The sequence below is a fragment of the Xyrauchen texanus genome, chromosome 35, assembly GCF_025860055.1.
Source record: "Xyrauchen texanus isolate HMW12.3.18 chromosome 35, RBS_HiC_50CHRs, whole genome shotgun sequence".
Taxonomy (NCBI): domain Eukaryota; kingdom Metazoa; phylum Chordata; class Actinopteri; order Cypriniformes; family Catostomidae; genus Xyrauchen; species Xyrauchen texanus.
Genome location: NC_068310.1, coordinates 10,722,531 through 10,745,805, shown reverse-complemented (window position 1 = coordinate 10,745,805; position 23,275 = coordinate 10,722,531). Strand labels below are relative to the sequence as shown.

At 41.6% G+C, this 23,275-nt stretch overlaps 1 pseudogene; it reads right to left on the bottom strand.

Moving 5' to 3' along the window:
• Nucleotides 1–1,500: 1,500 nt before the first annotated feature.
• LOC127628529 (probable ATP-dependent RNA helicase DDX23) overlaps nucleotides 1,501–23,275 on the bottom strand; it is a 30,532-nt pseudogene continuing 8,757 nt past the window's right edge.

The following is a 23,275-nucleotide window of genomic DNA, read 5'->3' as shown; positions in this document are numbered from 1 at the left end:
GATATGGGTTAGAACCGGGGCAATAAAGTCAGCAGCTAGTTTCAGAAGCCTGCTGTCAAGACCGTCGACACCTGGTGGTTTGTTTTTGCAAGATTTTAAAAGATTCTTTACTTGATCTATATTTACACTTTCTAATTTAAACCTTAAATTTTTATTTTTCATTAATTCATTTCTTATTAATAGGTAAGATATGTCATTACTTAGATTAGGCATATTTTCTCTTAGTTTATCTAATTTTCTTATAAAATAATCATTAAGATAATTTGCAATATCTATTGGCTTAATTATAAATTTATCCCTGTTTCCAAAAAAGATGGATTTATTTTATTTTTCTTTCCAGTCAATTGATTTAAAACATTCCATAACTTCCTATTATCATTACCTATATTTTTAACATGATTATCAAAATAGATTTTCTTCTTCTTTTTATTAAGTTTAGTAACAGAATTTCTCATTTTACGATATAGGTCCCAATCACATTTATTTCCTGTAGTAACTGCTGTTCTTTTCATTTGATCTCTTATTTTCATAGAATTTTTCAGTTCATCATCCAACCAAGGTGTGACGTTGTTCCTGACAGTAAACTTCTTTAAAGGCGCATGTTTCTCAATCAGTGACAAGAATAGATTGTTAAATTTAAAGAGAGCAATTTCTGGATTACTAGCAGCCAACACATCAGACCAACATATAGCTTGAACATCTTCAATAAACTTGTCATTTTTAAACAATTTATAAGATCTTTTAAAAAAGACTGCAGTTCCAGATCCACTCAACTTGGTTGTTAACGCAGAAATGATCAAATTATGATCACTGCTACCAGTGGGAATAGACAGTACCTTTTTACACAGTTCAGGACGGTTTGTAAAAATATGATCTATACAAGTAGATGTTCTGGAGCCATCGCTCTTGAAACATGTTCTTGTGGGCTTATTTATCAGTTGACTAAGTCCACATGCATTTGCAGTAGTTAACAGTTTTCTTTTCAAGTGACAGTCTTTAGAAAACCAGTCAATGTTTAAGTCACCCATGAAATATATGTCCTGACTTACATTAGTATTTATATCCAACATTTTACAGATAGTGTCAAGATATTCACAATTGGCACTTGGTGACCGGTAACAGCAACACAGAAGTATCGACTTTCGATGAGGTAGATGCATTTGCAACCATAATATTTCGATGTTGAAACTCATTAAATCAGTTCTTATTTTTACTGGTAAGTGATTCTGAATATAAAAAGCAACTCCACCACCGAAACCATTTCTGTCATTTCTGTATATGTTGTAACCTTCAATAAATAGTTCTGTGTCATCAAAGGAGGAGTCCAAGTGGGTCTCTGAGATAGCAAGAATGTGTATTTTATACTCATTTAGCAGTTCAGCAACTTCATTGATTTTATTCCTGAGACTGTTTATATTAATATGTGCTAGTCTTAAGCCTTTTCTTGGTAATGAGTACATGAGTTTTATGCGTTATCATACCTTCAGAGTTGCGCAGAGATTACTCAGGGGTGCTAGTGCGGGAATGGATGATGAGTTTGTCGTATCTAAGGTAGGCAATGTCACCTTTGTCACGTGCTTCTTTTAACTTTGGCATCAATTCCTTTCTTTTTAGCCGCACAGCATCCGTGTAGTCGTCATTGATGAAAATTTTTGTGCCCTTGAGGTTCTTTGCTCTTTGCATGACAGCAGCTTTGTCCTTGAAGTTCAGAAATTTAACAACCATAGATCTCGGTCTATTTCTAGCAGCTTCAGACTTTCCTATTCGGTGTACACGCTCCATCTCCATGTCTCTTTGTAGTTGTAGTTTTTGCTTAAAAATGTCCTTCACTTTTTCTTCAGAGTCTGCCCAGGATTCGCCAGTGGATTCAGGAACTCCATCAATCACAATATTATTTCTCCTTGATTGACTTTCAAGATGTTCTTGTTTTTCACACATAACTTGTAGACTCTCACAGATTTTCACTATATCAGTTTCTGTGATTTTTCCATGCTCAGACTGTTTAGCTTGAGTGACTTTAAGTTCATCTACATCCTTCTGTGTGTATTGTAAACTTGCTTTTAGCTCTTGTAATTCTTTGGAAACGTTATCCATTCTGGTGTTCACTGAGTCCATAATAATTTTAACAAAATCTTTGAACATTTCCCGCTGCTGCTGTAACAGAGCCATGAACATATCTTTTTGCTGTTGTAACAGTTCATTTACATGAATGATGGTTGCATATTCCTCCTCTGTGTTCCTCAACTTTGGGGGAGCCATGTTCACTAACCCTGGAAGCTGGAAGCCTGGAACCGGCCAGATGGTAGTGGCTGAAAGCCTGAAGCCGGCCTGGTGGTGATGGCTGGAAGCCTGAACCCGGCCTGGTGGTAGTGACTGAAAGCCTGGGGCCGGCCTGGTGGTGGTGGCTGAAAAGCCTAAAGCTGGCTAGGAAGATGGTTCAAAACACAGAGAAATACTAAGCCAATACGAGGCTAGAGCCTACAGCCTTGACGCAAACAAACACAGCAGGCAGGAAAGCAGACAGGAGCAATCGATCCAAGAAAATGAGAGAAAGTGATGTGCCTAGAACAATCCTGTGACAATCCAATGAGAAGTGTAGAACGGACACGACGAATCCGGGAAACAGCAACAGAACATGAAACAGGAACAACGAGAGAACTGGACTGGAACTTCAGAGTGGAGAACAACACTGGACATCACAAACAACGATCTGACAAGGAGATGAGAGAGTGGTGAGAATTTAAAGGGAATGGGAATGAGTAACAGCTGGTAAGAGGAGTGATTGCGTCAGAGCGGTAATCACGGTAACAAGCAACACGCCCACACATTCACGCACACACACACACAATATGAACAAGGCACGAGACAAGGAAGAGACATAGGATTTAAATACCGTGACAGTGACCAAATGATACAGGTAGATGAATGCATCTGTAAACAGACATGCATGGAAAGTTGGTTGAGGTTCATTTATTTGACACATTTGCGAGTCATCTGTTGTTTGACCTTTGCCAGAGTCAGTTTTTCTCCTACAGAGGAGTAGGAGACTGACCACTTGTAGAAAAATGAATGGAAAAAATCACAATGCTTTCCAATGACTGCTGTAAGAAAGGAAGTACCACCTTTCAGTTAAAACAGGCAGTCTTGTGTTTGGCAAAGGTTGCCTGGTCATTTTGCTCTAGAACATGCCTGCACATTAGGATGAATTTGAGCTAAAGAAGCAAATGTAGTGATACCAATGTTGTCAGCTTTTATTTTCTTTGCCCATTCAAGCAGATAGGAGCTGTACTTGCATGCTACAAAATAGCTGGCCACTGAATAGCATTTTTTTTAATATGGGAAGTTTCAACATCATACCAGGGTTTGTGGGCTTGTGGTTCACCTTAAGCAATTTGGCACTTCAATATAGGACACTATGCCTTCAATGCAGGACGTTTCGCTGTCCGTTCTGCATTTGCCCCTCAGGCGTATCACCCCTTAAGTACATGGCAATGGGGTCTCGCAAGGGTCGTCTTCATTTTGGCCAAAATGTGGGACTTCCTGGCTAATACGTGACAGTTGGCAACCCAACTGCTAAGTTAACCATCTTGCCTCATATGGACTTCGCCTCTACTGAGCTGAAATTGTGTCTTAAACAAGTAAGCGATCTTCTTTCTTCTTCGCACAAGGGGCAGTAACCAGGGGCTACTTAAAAGAACATAGCGTCACACCTTGCTTTGGCGATACGTTCAACACTGGGTTGTGTTCCGAGTAAATCCAAGAAAAAAATTTCCCTGTTTGTTATTACCATGACTTCTAGACTTGGATGTGACCTGTAGCAGCTTAGGCTAAGTTTTATCCATTGTAGGACAATTCAAACTGGCCTTAATATTTACATGTATATCTTTACCACTGCATGTTTCGAATATAATTATTTAGGACTATTTGAAAAATCTACTCTTGTAGTTTTATTTCAAATTTAAATCTGCAACAGGATAATGGAAACAAATTTAATAATAACTAGTGTATATACATCAAATGGAAATTGACCAGATCCTGGATAATTTACTTTGTAATTAAAGATCTGTAACTTGTTTTTAACAAATGTTGCTATGTTTACAGGATACAAGTAAGGATTACTCTCACTCAGTCTGGGGATGTGAGATGCATTGAAATACTGTATATGTAATGTCAGTTGTTATATGGTGATGTAGTCACATAAAGTTGCAGTACACTCTCACATAGCGCTGTAGTTATTGATTTGGATCCTCAGACTAATAAACTTGTAATTAATAGATTTTAGAACATTAGTCAACATTGCCTGCCAACAAGAGAAATCCTTATTTTTCTTAAGAAATAATCTTTCCAAATGAATCAATGTTTATATATAGGACGTTTACTTAATTGTATCACATAGACTACACAGTTCCTTAAAAATATGCACAGAGACTTGAGTGAATGTATAGTTGCATGCCTTAACACCTCTAGTCCTCAGAACTAATGAATTGTCCTCCAGAGGGATTGTGCCAAATTGACTGTCCCTTAATTGATTGTGTTGCATTGATTGTATTGGATTCATACACTCCAAGAATGCACTTTTAGAAACGTAACCCCTTATTTCAGATTGTAAAGGCTTTTCTTATAGACCAAAATGAGGCCTAATCTGAAGAATCAGCCATTTATGTGGCCAATGTTGTACTAGGCCAAACATGGGAAACAGCAGCTACTAGTGGCCACTACGTTACATTGACTCAGTGAATGCAAATGTTGCGTTCACTTAATGTCGTAAATACCACCATTACGAGATTCCAACTTGTAAAAAGCGCTCACGTTTTCGTTAAACTTGTAATTACAAATTCTATTGGAATACTATGAAAGCCCTGACTTGACAGTCGGGACTTAACAGTCGTGAGGGTGAAAAGATCGATTATGGCAGAGGCCTAAACAGTTAAAGGTAGTGAATACATACTGTAATTCTGTTTGATATGCAGTTTTACTATGCCATTGTTACCTGAAGTGATTTCATTGTCACTATAACATTTAGCAAGAACATATAGAGGTGAATTAATGAATTACTGTAGTGATAAATATTTTGCTGTTATCAACAACAAAGCCATTTCAGCATTATAAGTGTTGCTGTAGAAGAAATAATGTCAGAGAATAATAAAAGTAATTCTTACATAATGTGAACGCAGCATAAGGCTGAAACATATTCTATGCAATATGTGAAATGAACAGTCATTTTGCGCATTGTAGCTTTATGAAATGTTTCACAGTGTTACTCATAATGCAAGATGTGTTGCATTCTCAGCATTGCTGCAAGGGACGCAATAGTGTGCATCAGCATAAACTCCTCTACTATGCTGATCAAGATTGTTAAAGTTAGTTAAACTGTTAACCATAAACAGATGTTTATAGCTAGCTAGCTACCTGAATAATAACACATGCGTTTTAATATCGCAAACATCTTAAGGTAACTCTATTGCCCTCCAAGGTTTGTTGCCACCACAGCAATGCAAGAGTGTACATTTGTGTGTTCAACGGGACTGTGCAATTGGAATGTGTTGGTAAACTATTCGGCTAAGGCCAAAAACTTACTCTACACAAGTACGCAAACACAGACGTTAATGCTTGGCCAGCACATTGCCAATGCAGTCACATTGTACATACTTGATGTGTGTTCTTGTGTTACTATGGCAATAACAAACTTCAGTACTAAAGGGGGCGATAGAGTCCACTAATGCGTTTTCATTTGAAAATATGGTTGGGTGATGCCACTTATTTTCTTTTCGATCCGATACCAAGTACTTTTAAACCTGTATCGCCGATATCGATGCCAATACAGATACCTCTAATACATTTTATTTTTACTAATTCTTTGGATAAAATTATTAACTTAAATTAATACTTACGTTTTTTATATATTTATAGGCCTAAGCAGAAAATTATTTGGCTGCTTTGTATACCTTTTAAAACTTAGTGTTATGTATACCCTGTCTTGTTCCACCGTTGCCCTTTTGTTTACCATTTTTGTCACTTTTGTACTCCTTAGTTTTCACTTTTGGCCCTTTTGTAGCTCCACTGTCTCCTTGTTAGCTTTCGTTCATTGTTTGCACCTGCCCTCATTTGTTTGCCTTTGATTTCTGTCGATCACCTTGTTATCTTGTTTGAGTCCTGTTTGTTCATTGGGCCCTTTGTCCCACATTCTTGTATTTAAACCCTGTCTGTTTGTTCAGTCTCTGTCAGTCGTTGTTTGTATGTTCATGAATGTTGTTAGCCTGGTGTGTGTTTCCCTGCCCGAAGTTCTCTGTTCAAGTTTATTTCCCCATTGTGGGTTTTCCTTTGTGTTTGTAATAATAATAAAAGGACTGCATTTGGATCCTCAACCTTCGTCTGCCTTCGTTGTCTGCAATTCGTGACACTTAGTAAGTATAAGCAACATATATAACCACAAAATTAACCTGTGGAGCAGAGGGGGGGGGCCGGGTCGGAATATCGCGCACCTGGTCCCCAATCGGCCTGATGAGGCGCGCGAGGGATAAAGGCGGCCGGTGACGATTGTTCGAGAGAGAGAGAGAATTACGGGCATGTCCGTCATGTGTGTTTGTTTATGTGTTTTTGAGTTTTCATTAAATTATTATTTATATTGACAAGCCGGTTCTCGCCTCCTCCTTGCCCATCCTTTAACTGTTTTACATTGGTGCCGAAACCCGGGAAGGAGGAGGGATGGCCGTCGCAGAGTCCCCGACACTGCCGTCCACCCAGGGGAGCGCCGCTGCCATCTGCCGGGTGACGGAGTAGCCCGACCGCCCGGATGCGGGGTACGCCCGTCGTCCGTGGGGCAAGTGGGGACTGGATACCCCGACTGCCTGGAGCGAGGGAGCCGCTGCCGGGGGTGGAGGAGTGCCCTGCCGTCCCCAGAGATGCGGAGGGGTCGAGGGAAGACCGCCGTCCGCGAGGGGAGGAGGGAAGAAACTCTCCGACCGCCCGGAGCGGTAGAGCCGCTGCCAGGGGCGGAGGAGTGTCCCCATTTGCCGCCAGAAAAGCGTAGGTGCGTTCTGCCCACTGGGGGTCGACGATTTCACTCCGGTTCGCCCGGGGGTGGAGCGGCTGTCGTCCGCCTGAGTGTGGAGGAGTGTTCGAGGACCACGCGACGGTACATCAGAGAACCGGTGAGTGAGCTTTTTCTCTCTCTCCTCTCTCTCTCCCTTCGAACCGTGTTGGCCTTTTCCCTCACCTATTTTTTTGTTGTTTGTCCCCTTCTGTCTCCTCCCAGGGCAAGGAAGGCGGGGATGACCACGCGAGATACACCCCGCCCCAGGGATAGGTGTAAGTCATGCCGGTGGCACCCCGGCCTGAGATAACGCCGGGAGGAATGTGGAGCGGAGGGGGGCGGGGCCGGGTCGGAATATCGCGCGCCCGGTCCCCAATCGGCCTGATGAGGCGCGCGAGGGATAAAGGCGGCCGGTGACGATTGTTCGAGAGAGAGAGAATTATGGGCATGTCCGTCATGTGTGTTTATGTTTGTGCTTTTGGTTTAAGTTTACATTAAAATATTATTTATGTTGACAAGCCGGTTCTCGCCTCCTCCTTGACCATCCTTTAACTGTTTTACATTGGTGCCGAAAGCCGGGAAGGAGGAGGGATGGCCGTCGCAGAGTCCTCGACACTGCCGTCCACCCAGGGGAGCGCCGCTGCCATCTGCCAGGTGACGGAGTAGCCCGACCGCCCGGATGCAGGGTACGGCCGTCGTCCGCGGGGCAAGTGGGGACTGGATACCCCGACCGCCTGGAGCGAGGGAGCCGCTGCCGGGGGCGGAGGAGTGCCCTGCCATCCCCAGAGACGCGGAGGGGTCGAGGGAAGACCGCCGTCCGCGAGGGGAGAAGGGAAGAAACTCTCCGACCGCCCGGAGCGGTAGAGCCACTGCCAGGGGCGGAGGAGTGTCCCCATTTGCCGCCAGAAAAGCGGAGGCGCGTTCTGCCCGCTGGGGGTCGACGGTTTCACTCCGGTTCGCCCAGGGGTGGATCGGCTGTCGTCCGCCTGAGTGTGGAGGAGTGTTCGAGGACCACGCGACGGTACATCAGAGAACCGGTGAGTGAGCTTTTTCTTTCTCTCCTCTCTCTCTCCCTTTCGCACCGTTTTGGCCTTTTCCCTCGCCTATTTGTTGTTGTTTTCCCCTCCTGTCTCCTCCCAGGGCGAGGAAGGCGGGGATGACCACGCGGGATGCGAAATACACCCCGCCCCAGGGATGGGGGGTGTACTTCATGCCGGTGGCACCCCGGCCTGAGATAACGCCGGGAGGAATGTGGAGCGGAGGGGGCGGGCCGGGTCGGAATATCGTGCGCCCGGTCCCCAATCGGCCTGATGAGGCGCGCGAGGGATAAAGGCGGCCGGTGACGATTGTTCGAGAGAGAGAGAGAATTACGGGCATGTCCGTCATGTGTGTTTGTTTATGTGTTTTTGAGTTTTCATTAAATTATTATTTATATTGACAAGCCGGTTCTCGCCTCCTCCTTGCCCATCCTTTAACTGTTTTACATAACCATAGATATTATTACATGGTTACTATTACTAAAATCAAGTTACAATATGATACTACAGTAATGCTGTTTCTAAACCATGGTTAATTGTTTCAAAACCTTGGTTACAGCCAAAAAAACATGGTTACTACAGTCGTGGTTACTAGTCATGGTTAATACAATATTACTACAGTAAATCCATGGGTAGTTTTCATAAGGGTATCATTGATAATGATATGTAATCCTCATTAATTAATGTTTTAATACATCTGAATTTAAATTAGCCTGTATAAATGGTCACACAAGCCCATTATAAAACATGTCATGTCTAGGTTTGTCATTTCTTGGTGTGAATAACTCCAAATGCTGTTTTTCTGTCATTACACTGACAGAAACAAAACACTGCTCTCTTTGAACGAGCGCTGTGACTGAAAGAGTGAGCGCTGTCTGACTGCTGGTGTATTTTAGCATTTTTGTGCATCAAGATGAGCGGAACAAAAAATTGTTCCGGTGCCATGCAACAATTCGCTAATATGATACTTTTTTTTCTACTTGGAAGCTTATGAGATGCATTAATATTCGTGTTATCTAAATAATAAGATCACTTCAGAATCAATATTTTGTGAGGATCGATATTCTTGATACCACATCAGTATCAGAAGTATCGATACTTTAGCATCGATCAGCCCATATATATTTGAAAAATAAATGGTTTTGCTGTTTATGCCTCTCATCCACACTAGAACAGCATTGTCCTCAACCAAAACTGGGTCTTTTTGAAAATGCTCTGAATTACCACATACTTCAAAAAACGGTGATATTAGGAAACTGAACAAAGAGTTTTTAAACTTAAACTGTTAGTGTGGAGGTGGCCAGAGTTACATTAAAATGTCTGTGCCATTTAACTCGATATTATTATTCAGGTAGCTAGCTATAAACATGTTGACAGTTTAACTTGCTTGAACTAACTTGTTTAGCAACGGTACACCATCACAGTAGCTGTAGAAGAAGAGTTTATGCTAATATGCTACCTGCTTATAGCGCACCTTGTGACAACAATGAGAATGCATGTGAAAACACATGAGTTGCTTTATCAGTTGCATTTCTAACTATTTTGGAACGCTTTGGCCTATAAAATTGAGCTTGCATGTATTGAACCATTTGCGTTCATGTTGTTGCGTAGAGTATGAGTCCATGTCAAATCTAAGAAATTACACGACTGCCTGTTAACAACCCACGACATGTGTTGATCTCAGGTCATTAGACAAGTCACTGTATCTTTCCAGCTCTTGGCTTTCTCATGCAAGTTTAAATGGATGTTTATTGTGTGTCATAGAAATGGACATTGTTTTTAGAGCATGGTTCTTGAAGCAAAACCTCACATAGGCCATTTAGAGGTTCATAAAATATTAACATGTTCTGGGATTTGGAAGTCAGGGTAACAAGTCCATCTTTATTTGCTATCAACATGTCTCACTTTAATCTATTGTTCTAGATTTTTTAAAAAAGAAAAAAGAAAATCAAAGCATGACTGAAAAAAAAATTCTATGCAAGTGTTGCATGAGATCTAATTGTTTCTTTCTATTGTGTCTGCTCTATTTTAGTATTGCATTGGTTCTTGTTGTTTGTAACTATTATTATAGTTAGTATCTTTTATACTGAGCACAGACAAGGGGCTCCTGTGGAACAAATCCTTTTTATTTAAAATACTCATTTACAAACTCATGGGCTTCAATACCTCCACAGTTTTGTTTTTCTTTTTGACAACTTTTGGACATAGATTATAATTCAATCAATGCATTAAATATTATTTATCAAGACTAAAAATAGTACTCCACACCAAAAAGCGTGAAATTGCACTATACAAGCTTCTTTTAATCTTAAAGGATTACTTCACCCAAAAATGAAAGTTCTTTCATCATTTACTCACCCTTATGCCATCCCAGATGTGTATGACTTTCTTTCTTCTGTAGAACACATACAAAGATTTTTAGAAGAATATCTCTCCTCTGTAGGTTCATACAATGCAAGTGAATATGTGCCAAAATTTTGAAGCTCCAAAATCCACATAAGAGCAACATAAAAATTCTCCAGATGACTCCAGTGATTTAATCACCCACACCTATAAAAAGACGTGGGTGAATTACTTTTATGATGCCTTCATGTGCTTTTTGGAGCATCAACATTTTGGCACCCATTAATTTGCTTTGTATGGACCTACCGAGCTGAAATATTCTTCTAAAAATCTTACAACCCCAATTCCGAAAAGGTTGGGACAGTATGAAAAAGGCTAATAAAACATAAAGGAGTGATTTGTAAATTATATTCACACTTTGCTATATTGAAAACACCACAACTACACATTATATAAAGTTATATGAATTTAATTGTATTTAATTGATTTTAAAAATGTACAGTAATTTCAAATCAGGTTATTGCAACACACTCCAAAAAGTTCAGATGGGCAATTTAAGACTAATAAAAATTTGACGAGTTAAAATAACAAGGTGATGTGAAACCGAAATGTTAAACAGGTGAGGCAATTATGTCATAGTATATAAGGAGCCTCCAAAAACAGCTTAGTCCTCTTGAAAGATCAGGGATCATTCAAGACCTGTCAATTTGCCAACAGATTTTTCAGCAAATAATCCAGCACTTTGAGAACAATGATACCCAAAGACAAATTGGAAGGATTTGGGGCATTTTACCCTCTAAAGTGCACAATATAGTTAAAAGATTCAAGGAATCTGGTCAAATATTGGTGTATAAAGGGCAAGAACAAAACCACTTCTGAATGTGCGTGGTCTCTGATCCCTCAGACATCACCATCTTAAAAAACATCATTCATCTGTGATGGATATCATGAACATGGGTTTGGGATTACTTTAGTAAACCTTTGTTAGTCAACACCATTCACCGCTGCATCCACAGATGCAAGTTAAGTCTTTACTATGCAAAGCAGAAGCCCTACATCAACACTGTCCAGAAGCACTGCTGACTTCTCTGGGCTCTGTCTCATCATAGATGGAAAGTAGATTAGTGGAACTGTGATTTTTGGTCCAAAGAGTCAATTTAAAAAAAAACAGCCGTTTTGTTCTCCGGGCCAAAGAGAAGGACCATCCAAGCTGTTATTAGCATCAGTTCCAAAGGCCAGTGTCTGTATGGGCCAGGGGGATTGTCAGTGCCCATGGCATGGGTAATTCACACATCTGTGAGAACACCATGAATGCACACAGATATTTAAAGATTTTGGAGCATCATATACTGCCATCCAGCACATCTTTTCCAAGGACATCCCTGCATTTTCCAGCAGGACAACTTCAAACCACATACTGTCCGGATTACAAATGCATGACTGTGTAAGCAGAGAGTGCGGGTACTAGATTGGCCTGCCTGCAGTCCTGATCATCTCCAACTGAGAATGAAGCACACCATACAGCAATGAAGACCCTGTACAATTGTGCAGCTGAAGACCTACATAATACATTAATAAGGGAAATTCCACTTTCTTAACTTAAACTTGTATCTTCAATGCCCAAATACTTAATAAGTGTTATTAGAAGAAATGGTGATGTGTCACAGTGGTAAACACTTGACTGACCCAACTTTTTTGAAGCGTGATGCAATCATCTGATTTGAAATTACTGTACATTTTCAAAAAACAATGAAATTCACAAGGTAAAACATTATATAATGTGTAGTTTTAGTGTTTTCAATATAGCAAAGGATAAAGCATAATTTACAAATCACTCCTTTTTGTTTTTATTAGCATTTTTCATACTGTCCAAACTTTTTTGGAATTGGGGTTGTAATTCGTGTTCAGCAGAAGAAATTCATACACATCTGGGTTGGCATGAAGGTGAGTAAATGATAGTAGAATTTTCTTTTTTGGGTGAACTATCCCTTTAAGCTCTTTCCACAGCAACAAACAAAAATGCTTCATTCAGACAATGCTGAATTTACAATGGAAGTGTATGCGGCTACCAGTTGCATTTTTTTCCCTCTTGCCATTGTCTGTGGTCTGAGACAACATACCTCAGGTACTGTGGATAGAGCTTAACTTGAATTTGACCTGAAATAACCTTGATATATTATTTTGAAAAGACATGTGTAAGATTCACAGTGCAAAATGTAATGAGTATTGCCAATATGTGAAATGAGGTCCTGTTAAAGCATAAACTATAAATTAAGATTTTCATGTCTTAATACATGCCAATGTACATGCAACATTTTATGTTTTGTTCCTTATCTGTTATGGCATCACATTGTTTTCTAGTGGACCAATACAGTAACCATAAAAAATATTTTTCTTGTTTTCTGAGGTATAAGAAGCACAATATTTACAATGGGTATAATTTGAGTCCTTTGTATTCTATTCTGTATGCAATACAAACATGGAAAGAAAATGCCTTAGAACATTATCACTTCCTCTTCTGTGAAAGTAGAGAAAAATATATTGCACTATTTTTTTCTTTTTCGATATCTGCTTTGTAACGCAATAAATGCACTTGGTAGTACAATAATCCCAAGGACAGTGAATTGTTTTCCTCAGGCATGATGTAGGTACACTCTCTCTTGCATTTCATCTTTCTGACAAGACAACATGAATTTGCCTGATGCTGTATATGCTTTCTACTGAAATAAAATGCCACTAGTTATAATAAAATAAAAACATTTTATGTACTTTTTTATGTACTTTAAGTCGTGCCTTGTTTGATCTTTGCTTGCAGTTTTACGCCTAGTGTTTTTTTATTTTCATATCTGCATGTTCCCAAACATGTGACATGTTTTGTATTACAAGACTATCAAGCTATAATTTTTCCTCAACCTCTCACTGAAAAGGAATCTACATTGAACATTGAATTGATATTTTCACACAATTTAAAAGTCACAAACACTAATGGACAGTAAAAAAAAAAAAAAAAGAAGAAGTCAATGGTTTGTCTATCTGTCTAGAAACGGCAATATGGTTTTCTGGGAGTTTTTTATCAGGACCCTTGAAGGGATATTTCACCCAAAAATGTTAATTCTCTCATTATTTACTCACCCTACTGGTGTCCCAGATGTGTATGATTTTATTTCTTCTGCAGAACACAAACAAAGATTTTTAGAAGAATATTTCAGCTCTGTAGGGCCATACAATGCAAGTGAATGGGTGCCAAACATTTGAAGCTCCAAATTCCACATAAAGGGAGCATAAAAGTAATCCATTTGACTCCAGTGGTTAAATCCATATATTCAGATATGATATGGTGTGGGTGAGAAACAGATCAATATTTAAGTCATTTTTTTATCATTATTTCTCCTTTCTGCCCATTAGGGAGCGATATGCACAAATAATGTGAATCACAAAACATAAAAGGTGAAAGTGAAAGAAAAAGGACTTAAATGTTGAACTGTTTCTCACCCACACCTATCATATCACTTCAGGAAATATGGATTTAACCACCAACCGCTATTGGCTCCTCCTTCCCGGGCTTCGTCATCTGGAGAACTTTTATGTTGCCCTTGTGGATTTTGGAGCTTCAAAATTGTGTCACCATTCACTTACATTGTATGGACCTACAGAGCTGAGATATTCTTCTAAACATCTTTGACTTTCTTTCATCTGCTGAACACATTCACGTCTGGGATGGCATGAGGGTTAGTAAATGATGAGAGAATTTTGAAAGAAGCAATGTTCATGAAACAGCACAGTCAGGAGATGTTTATAGAAAACTGAGGGAATGGGAAAGAACAGAAAAGAGCCATGTGTAGGTGGTGGTTTGGCCCAGGCAATGATAGTATCCTTCCTCCTCTTCTTGGTAAGGATGGTGCCAGGCTTGTGCTGGGCATTGGGATGATTCGCCAGCTCAGGTGGGCATAGGGCTCTCCAAGATGGCCTGTTCTAAGTCGAAGAACACAGACGAGTCTTCTTTGTTCAGGAAGGACATTGCCACACCACTCTTTCCAGCATGACCCGTTCAGCTGATCTGATGGATATAATCTGGCAAAAGCAGTGAAGTTTGATCCTATGTAAATAAAATATATCTATATTTACACTAAACATTTGAATAAGATTGAGCAACGTACTTTTAACAGAATAAACTCTCTAATGCCTTTTTCTTCAATCTCTGTTGCATGATCAAAGTTTTGTTTCTTTGGTTGCATACTGATCAGAGAGAAACAAGAACCCCGTATAATAACTGCACAACAAGAACTGAGAGCAAAGGTGCAAATGTTGAAGGCTGAGGAGCTGTTAGACCTCTATTTTCTTGGCCATGTCGTAGTTGAGGACCATGGTGAGACATCATGGATGTCGATACCTCTGCCTGCCACATCTGTGGCCACCAGGATGTTTTTGGCTCCAGCTTTCAGGTTGGACAGGGTGAAATCTCTGCTCCTGTCCTTTACCACCGTGAAGTGTACAAGTGTTGTACTGCAGGGGTAAATAAAGGAAGGGAAATATTGATAGTTCATTTTTTATTACATCTGGTACAAGTGATAAAAAAAATACATTTACATTTGGCGACGCTTTTATCCAAAGCGACTTACAGAGCCCTTATTACAGGGACAATCCCCCCGGAGCAACCTGGAGCTAAGTGCCTTGCTCAAGGACACAATGGTGGTGGCTGTGGGGATCGAACCAGCAACATTCTGATTACCAGATTACCAGTTATGTGCTTTAGACCACTACACCACCACCACTCCAAAATACCATAACTATATGTATCTATACATTATTTTCATCCTTGTTGTTATGGTATTTTTTATAGAAGAGAATGGGAATTGTTAGAACAAAATGTTTCATGTACGTCAAAGGCTTTAAAGACCCCATCAAATCAAAACATGAGTTTTTCGTCTAGTTCTCGTCTATCAGCGTTAAGGCCATCTATATGCCAATGGCACTTATATGGCACTGTGAGAGATAATATTACGAGACATTGTATTTTGTCAAGGCTAACTGCTGAACAAAATGTTCGTTCCGCTGAACAACTTGTTTTTCTCTTACTTACAAGTTTCTCTTTCGTGGAAGAAACTATTCGATATTGTGTAGCCCACTATGTTAAACTAGGTCAACCCATATAAGGTGAAGAAACTATTCTGCTAAATTCTATTGGCTTATACTGCTTTACTGAATGATACATAAAGATGTGCTTGAACAATAAATGACAAGAAAAGGAACAGATACACTCTGTGTAGTTGTCATTTGTTTCTCTTCCCTCATGAGGTTCGGAGGCGCAAACTCAACGAATTCAGACTGAGACAAACTATGTATAGAGGGACCAAAGAAAACCAATCCTTACTAAGTAAACTCCAGGGTTTTCTTACAGTTTTGGGGGCTCGCCCGGGATTTCTCCAGACAGGTAAGGTTAATCTATTTATTTGACAATATTCCTGTCTGCTGAGAAATCGATTAAAACATAGATTCCATTTTTGCACCGTGCTAGGGTACCTCTTTTTCAAGAGACGCTTTGCCCTATTAGGAATATAGGAAGAAGGTTATACCTTATTTTACTAACACGTTAATACTGTGGTGTTTCAGTTCACTATACGTGATTAAAAATTTTGAAAAAGGGTTTCTCTGCATCAGTGTGCCCCTGGAAAGGGAGCTCTAGCTCTGTGAGTGCAGTTTAACATATCCTCACTAAGGTGGGAAGAGGATGGGATAAAGTCCTAGGGAAATAAGATTATAGTCTGCCTCTGCATTTGCAAATCTTATTAAGTAAAGTTATGACGTTTTTAGATTACAATATATATATATATATATATATATATATATATATATATATATATATAAATAAGTCAATGGAAAGGAGGAGGCGAGAACCGGCTTGACAAAACAAATAATATTTTAATAATAAACTTAAACCAGAAGACACAAACACACACAACGGACGTGTCCGTAAACTATCTCTCTCTCGTCGCACCACCGTCTGCCATCGGCCTTTATCCCTCTCGGAGGCTTAATTAGCCTGATAAGGGACCGGGTGTGTATAATCATGACCCGGCCCCCGCCCTCCACCCTGCCACAATATATTTAAGCTCTGATACATACATGGGAAATGTGCATGGTTACAGTTATACCTCGATAGTTCAAATTGATAAAATACAAGTACAACTTGGCACTCAAGTAATAACATTTCCATTTGATAAATAGAATCAAAAACTGCTATTGGCATGGTTGCAGATCAGAGGGCCCCTGGTTTTCGACACAATGCCAATATGCAATGAAGAACATGATAAAAGGATAGCTGGTTTGAAAGGAATAAACCTACTGACCCATTACAAGTTCGGAGGGAAAAATACCATCGATTGTGACTCATCAAATTACACAAGTTGAATTACTTTTGAATTAACACAATTATAACATAATAGTACTGTACATGACCATAAAATTGTGATTACGATCATAAAATTCCTATTGTAATTATGTTTAATATTGCATACCACTGATGAAAATGTTAACTGTAATAATGTAAATTGTAGATGAATGTTAAAGTAACTTTAGACTCTGTGTAACCTCAAGATCATAGGCGAGCAGTGCGAGACCAACTAGGCTGGGAAAGCAGAAATACCTGGCCCAACTGAACCCAATCAAGTAAACTGTGATATTTGAAGAATTAAAACTGTGACATTTTGAAAATATTATAAAGATATGTGATCTGATATAAGCCATCGACTTCCTGACGAAACTCCAAATCAATGGATGTTTCGTAATAACCAAGGATACAATACTGAACCTAAATTAGTAATTTGGCCGGCTAGTCAGAAGGAAAAACGCAGTTAGATCCATATCCAAGAGATGGTTAATTTAGCGATAGGACATGAGCGAAGCTAAATCTATGGTAAAAGGGGGATGGGGGGACTCACAATGGGATTACAAATATATGAAAGAATCGTATGATGTATATAAAAAATAATATATAAAAAAATTAAACCAGTCTGGGACCAAGGGACAGACCACAAACAGGCGCACATGGCTGTTGCGTACAGCCCTAATAGCAAAAGTACACCAACCACAAACGATAAAATTGCCGATATTTTTTAAAGACCTCCTCACATTCCTGCAGAGTATGGCAGCATCTAGACAAGATATTAATCTGACCAGAATCTCCATTCTGCTTATTAGGTCGTGATCTGATGCATAAAATTGGGGCTAAGATAACATTTGACTCTAACTCTCTCCAATTGCTGTCCCCCTCAGTATATTCCCAGTCTGTGTGTACAGGATGTTGTGGTGATGTCTGCAGTTTCACTTCTGCTGGATCCTCAGCAGCAAAAACAGAACTGCCAAATGTCAACCAGGCGCTATGGGCAGCCAACAAAGATGAAGCAGGCCTCATTGATGTCAGACCATTTGTTGCAAAACTCCGCTCTGACATGTCGGTATACTGCAAACAATACCCACTATCCAAGGAAAAGGAGGAAGGTATAGGTCCCATAATACAACAATGTCTGAGTAAAGGTATTCTAAAACCTATACACTCTCCATATAACACTCCAATTAATCCTGTAAAGAAGGCCACTTGGCGACTAACTCAAGAACTGAGAAAGATTAATGATTTAATCATTCCACTCTCACAGTTGGTGCCTGATGTGTGTACAACTATAAATTCAATACCTGCAGATCACACTCATTTTACTGTAATCAACTTGTGTTCTGTCTTTTTCAGTGTACCAGTATCTCATGCCACACAGCCTCTGTTCGCATTCAAATACGGGGGCCGACAGTACACTTGGGTCTGCCACAGGGTTTCCGAGACTCGCCTGCTGTATTCTCCGCTGTAGTGCACGCCTCGCTGAAAGACACAAAGCTTCCACCACAGACTTGTTTGCTGCAATATGCAGATGATATTCTAGTTTTCGGCCCCTAGGCTGCATCCTGTATAGCTGCCTCAACTATTGTCTGCAACGTTATGGCACAGGCTGGCTTCAAAGCATCCAAATAGAAACTGCAATGGGTTAAACTGAAAGTTGACTATCTCGTCACGAACTGCAAAAGAGCCTGGGTACCGAACTGATCTCTATATGACAAGATTCTGAGAGAAGCCACACTCTCGGGAGCCGAAGAACCCATTAAGTGGACAGCCGAGATGGACATGGATTTTAAGCATCTCCGGAGCAGCATTAGCTCCCCACCAGCTCTAGACTTACCCAACTATGGTGAAACATTCCACCTTTACGCGCACGAGGCGGCAGGTACAGCAGCAGTGATCCTTGCACAATCCCATGGCAGCACCTACAGACCCCCGTGGGTCAGAGGCCACGCTGGCTTTTTATCCACAGGTGACACGGAGGTGGTGATCGAGGAATACGTGGATTCCCTAATCAAAACATTGAATGGCATTAATGGTGATATCTCTCTCTCTCTCCCTATGCCCACAGAAAAACACACTCACCCATTTGTTCCAAATCAACAGGTCCTAGTGAAGAGCCTAAAACCGACTAATTTGGGAGAGACTAAATATCTGGGCCCAACCACCGTGCTTGCAGTAACAAGGACCAGTGTGCTGAGCACCAGAGGAGGGTAATACTGATTCGAGGGGATACATTGAAAGCACCGGAGGAGCTGAACACGCAGCAAAATTGGAGGCCCTGGGGAACTATTTTATGTAAAATATTTGGCCATAGCCCCACCCCATACTGCTTTACTGAATGATACATAAGGATGTGCTTGAACAATAAACGACAAGAGAAGGAACTGATACACTCGGTGTAGTTGTCATTTGTTTTGCAAGGTTGTCATTTGAGGCGCAAACTCAACGAATGCAGACGAACTACGAATGGAGACAAACTATTGATAGAGGGACCAAAGAAAACCAATCCTTACTAAGTAAACTCCAGGGTTTTCTTACAGGCACTTAATGCATGGACCTCTGCTTTTAATTCCAGGAACACGGAGGAGCGTAAACAAGCCAGTTATGCCCTCCGTAAAACTATCAGAGCAGCCAAACGCCAGTACAGGCACAAAATTGAAGGACAGTTCAACACCACCGACTCTAGAAGTGTGTGGCAGGGAATTAACGTCATCAAGGACTACAAAGGGAATAAAAACTCCGTCGTGAACACTGCTGCCTCTCTCCCGGATGAGCTAAATATATTTTAAGCTTGTTTCGAGGAAAATGACACCGCCCTCTCGGAGAGAACACTCGTGGCTGACGCTACAGAGGTTGGTTCACTCTCCGTCTCTGTTGCGGATGTAACCCGATCCTTCCGACTGGTGAACATCCGTAAAGCCGCGGGTCCAGGCGCCATTCCAGGCCACGTCATCAGAGTGTGCGCGAACCAACTGGCTGGTGTTTTTTTGGACATTTTCAACCTTTCCCTCTCCTTGTCTGTAGTCCCCACATGCTTCAAAACATCAACCATTGTGCCTGTACCAAAGCAATCAAAAATCACTTGTTTAAATGACTGGCGTCCAGTTGCTCTGACCCCCATCATCAGCAAATGCTAATCAGAGATTACATCTGCTCTGTGCTGCCCACCTCATTGGACCCATTGCAGTTTGCCTACCGCAACAACTGCTCCACTGATGATGCCATTGCATCTACAATACACACTGCTCTCTCCCACCTGGAAAAAATGAACACATATGTGAGAATGCCGTTTGTAGACTACAGCTCAGCATTCAACACCATAGTGCCCTCCAAGCTTGATGTGAAACTCTGGGTTCTGGGCTTAAACAGCTCGCTGTGCAGCTGAATCTTGGACTTCCTGTCAGGCAGACGTCAGGTGGTTAGAATGGGCAGCAACATCTCCTCATCACTACCCTCAACACTGGAGCCCTGCAGGGCTGTGTTCTCAGCCCACTCCTGTATTCCCTGTACACACATGACCGTGTAACAACACATAGCTCCAATGCCATCATTAAGTTTGTTGACGATACGACAGTGGTAGGTCTGATCACTGACAATGATGAAACAGTCTACAGAGAGGAGGTGCACACTCTGACATGTTGCTGTCAGGAGGACAACCTCTCACTCAACGTCAGTAAGACCAAGGAGCTTGTAGTGGACTTCAGGAGGAAAGACAGAGGACACAGACCCATCACCATTAATGGAGCACCAGTGGAGAGAGTCAGCAGCTTCAAGTTCCTCGGTGTCCACATTACTGAGGAACTCACATGGTCCGTCCACACTGAGACCATTGTGAAGAAGGCTCACAGATGTAATCAGTGCCTCTTCTTCCTGAGACGGCTGAGGAAGTTTGGAATGAATCATACGGTTCTACGCCAGCACTGTAAAGAGCATCTTGACTGGCTGCATCACTGCCTCTTACGGTAATAGCACCGCCCACAACTGCAAAGCCCTACAAAGTGTGCTGCGAACTGCCAGACACATCATCGGAGCTGAGCTTCCCTCCCTCCAGGACATATATACCAGGCGGTGTGTGAAAAAAGCTCGGAGGAACATCAGAGACTCCAGCCACCCAAGTCATGGGCTGCTCTCACTGCTACCATCAGGCTGGCGGTATCACAGCATCAGAACCCACACCAGCCAACTACATGACAGCTTATTCCCCCAAGCAATTCGACTTTTGAACACTTGATCTCTCACGATCAATATATCAGCACTGCACTTTATTAATATTATATCTCACACTGGACTGTCATAATTATATACTCTTCACAATACAACTACTGTATATATATTTTTTATAAACTTTTTATTTTAAATTTTTATTGTACGTGTATTCTATTTTGTGTGTATTGTTTACTGTACATTGTATATTATTATTGTGTTGTGTATTTATGTGTACATTTGATATGTACATTGTGTTGTGTAAATGTGTTGTTTATTGTAAATTGGTATATGTCTCGTCACTGTCATGACTGCTAGGTTGCTCGGAACTGCACACAACACAACCCACTGTTGCACTTGTGTATATGGTCGTGTGACAATAAAGAGATTTGATTGATTTGATGTACTCCTAAACTTTGACTAAATACATTTTTAGCAGGTATACACATTTGTAGAGTCTTTTTCTTTCAGAAAAAGAGATTAAAATATTGATGACTCCTTTTACATAACAGATTTTTGTCCAATTAAATGCACTCTAGAATGAGAATGCCCCTTCCCCTACAAACATCCAGCCAGTAGCAAATCATAGTTCCTGGCTGTGATGCAAACAAAGCCTCTGGGTCATTTAAAAATAACCAATGTGTTGATATGCCCAACCAAAACTATGTTTTAACACAAGACAGAAAACGTCTCGGGTTATGACTATAACCCTTGTTCCCTGAGAAGGGAACGAGACACTGCGTCGTTGAAAACGACTCTTTGGAGAACGCTCCTTAGCGTGCGCCTCTGAATTATGAATGAAACTATTCCAATCTTGATTGGTGTTGCGTCATGACGTAACATGTGACGGCATAACCGGATGCATAAAAGTGACGCCGGTACACATACACATTAGCCTAGCGATGAAGCAAGCCGCTCTCAGGCCTTGAGGGGCGTGGCAGGACGACGCAGTGTCTCGTTCCCTTCTCAGGGAACAAGGGTTATAGTCATAACCCGAGACGTTCCCTCCGAGGGAACTCGCACTGCGTCGTTGAAAACGACTCTTTGGGGAACGAATGCCCACTAGGCCACGCACCGAAAAAAAGGCCTGCCCTAGGGTGAAACTGAACTCAGGCACTCAGCTAGGACGAGAGCACACGTGCGCCAGGCGTACTAGGGAGGTGCAGACTGTAAAACCTGATGAAAGTGTGTGGGGTAGCCCAACCGGCTGCCTCACAGATCTCCTGGAGGGGTACTCCCGATAAGAGAGCCCTAGAGGACGCCACGCCTCTAGTTGAATGAGCCCTCACGGCCAAAGGTGAAGGCAAATTGCGCACCTTGTAGGCCGAGATAATAGCCTGAACAATCCAATTACTAATGGTTTGTTTCGAGGCAGGGAGCCCCTTCTTAGGTGACCCAAAACACACTAACAGTTGGTCCGACCTCCTCCAAGAAGAGGACCTCTCGAGGTAAACACTCAAAGCTCTGACAGGGCAGAGCAAATGGAGCCTCTCTTCTTCTGCCGACACATGAGGTGGAGGATAAAAAGCCTGCAGGACCGTAGACCGTGCCGTGTTAGACAGCACCTTAGGCACATAGCCAGGTCTCGGGTGTAAAATGGCTTTAACTCCGCCAGGGGCAAACTCCAAGCAAGCTGGCGTCACTGCCAGGGCTTGAAGATCACCCACCCTCTTTAGAGAGGTAATAGCTAAGAGAAAAGCCATCTTGAACGTCAGGTCCTTGGGCTAAGCCGACTGAAGGGGTTCGAAGGGGGCCAGGGATAACCCTTCGAGAACCACCGCCAGGTCCCAGGCAGGAACCCTGGACCTGGTTGTCAGTCTCATCCTCCATGTACCACGGAGAAATCGAATGACCAGCTGGTGCCTCCCCAGAGGCCCATCACTCAGTGGTGCATGGAACGCCGAAATGGCAGCCACGTACACCTTAAGTGTGGAAGGGAGAGACCACAGAGAAACGATCTTGAAGAAACTCCAGAACTGAAGCCACCGGGCAGTTAACTGGATCTAATTCATGTTCTCTACACCAAGTGGAGAACACATTCCACTTGAGGCCATATAATCTCCTAGTAGACGGAGCCCTAGAGCTAAGTATGGTTTCAACCACCCCGCTGATAGACCAGCATTTAGGTACTGAACCCCTCAGGGGCCAGACCCACAGTTTCCACAGCTCTGGACGAGGGTGGAAGACTGTGCCCCCGCCTGAGACAACAGATCCCTCCTCAGAGGAATCTGCCATGGCGGAGCTATCAGGAGTGAAATTATGTCTGAGAACCAT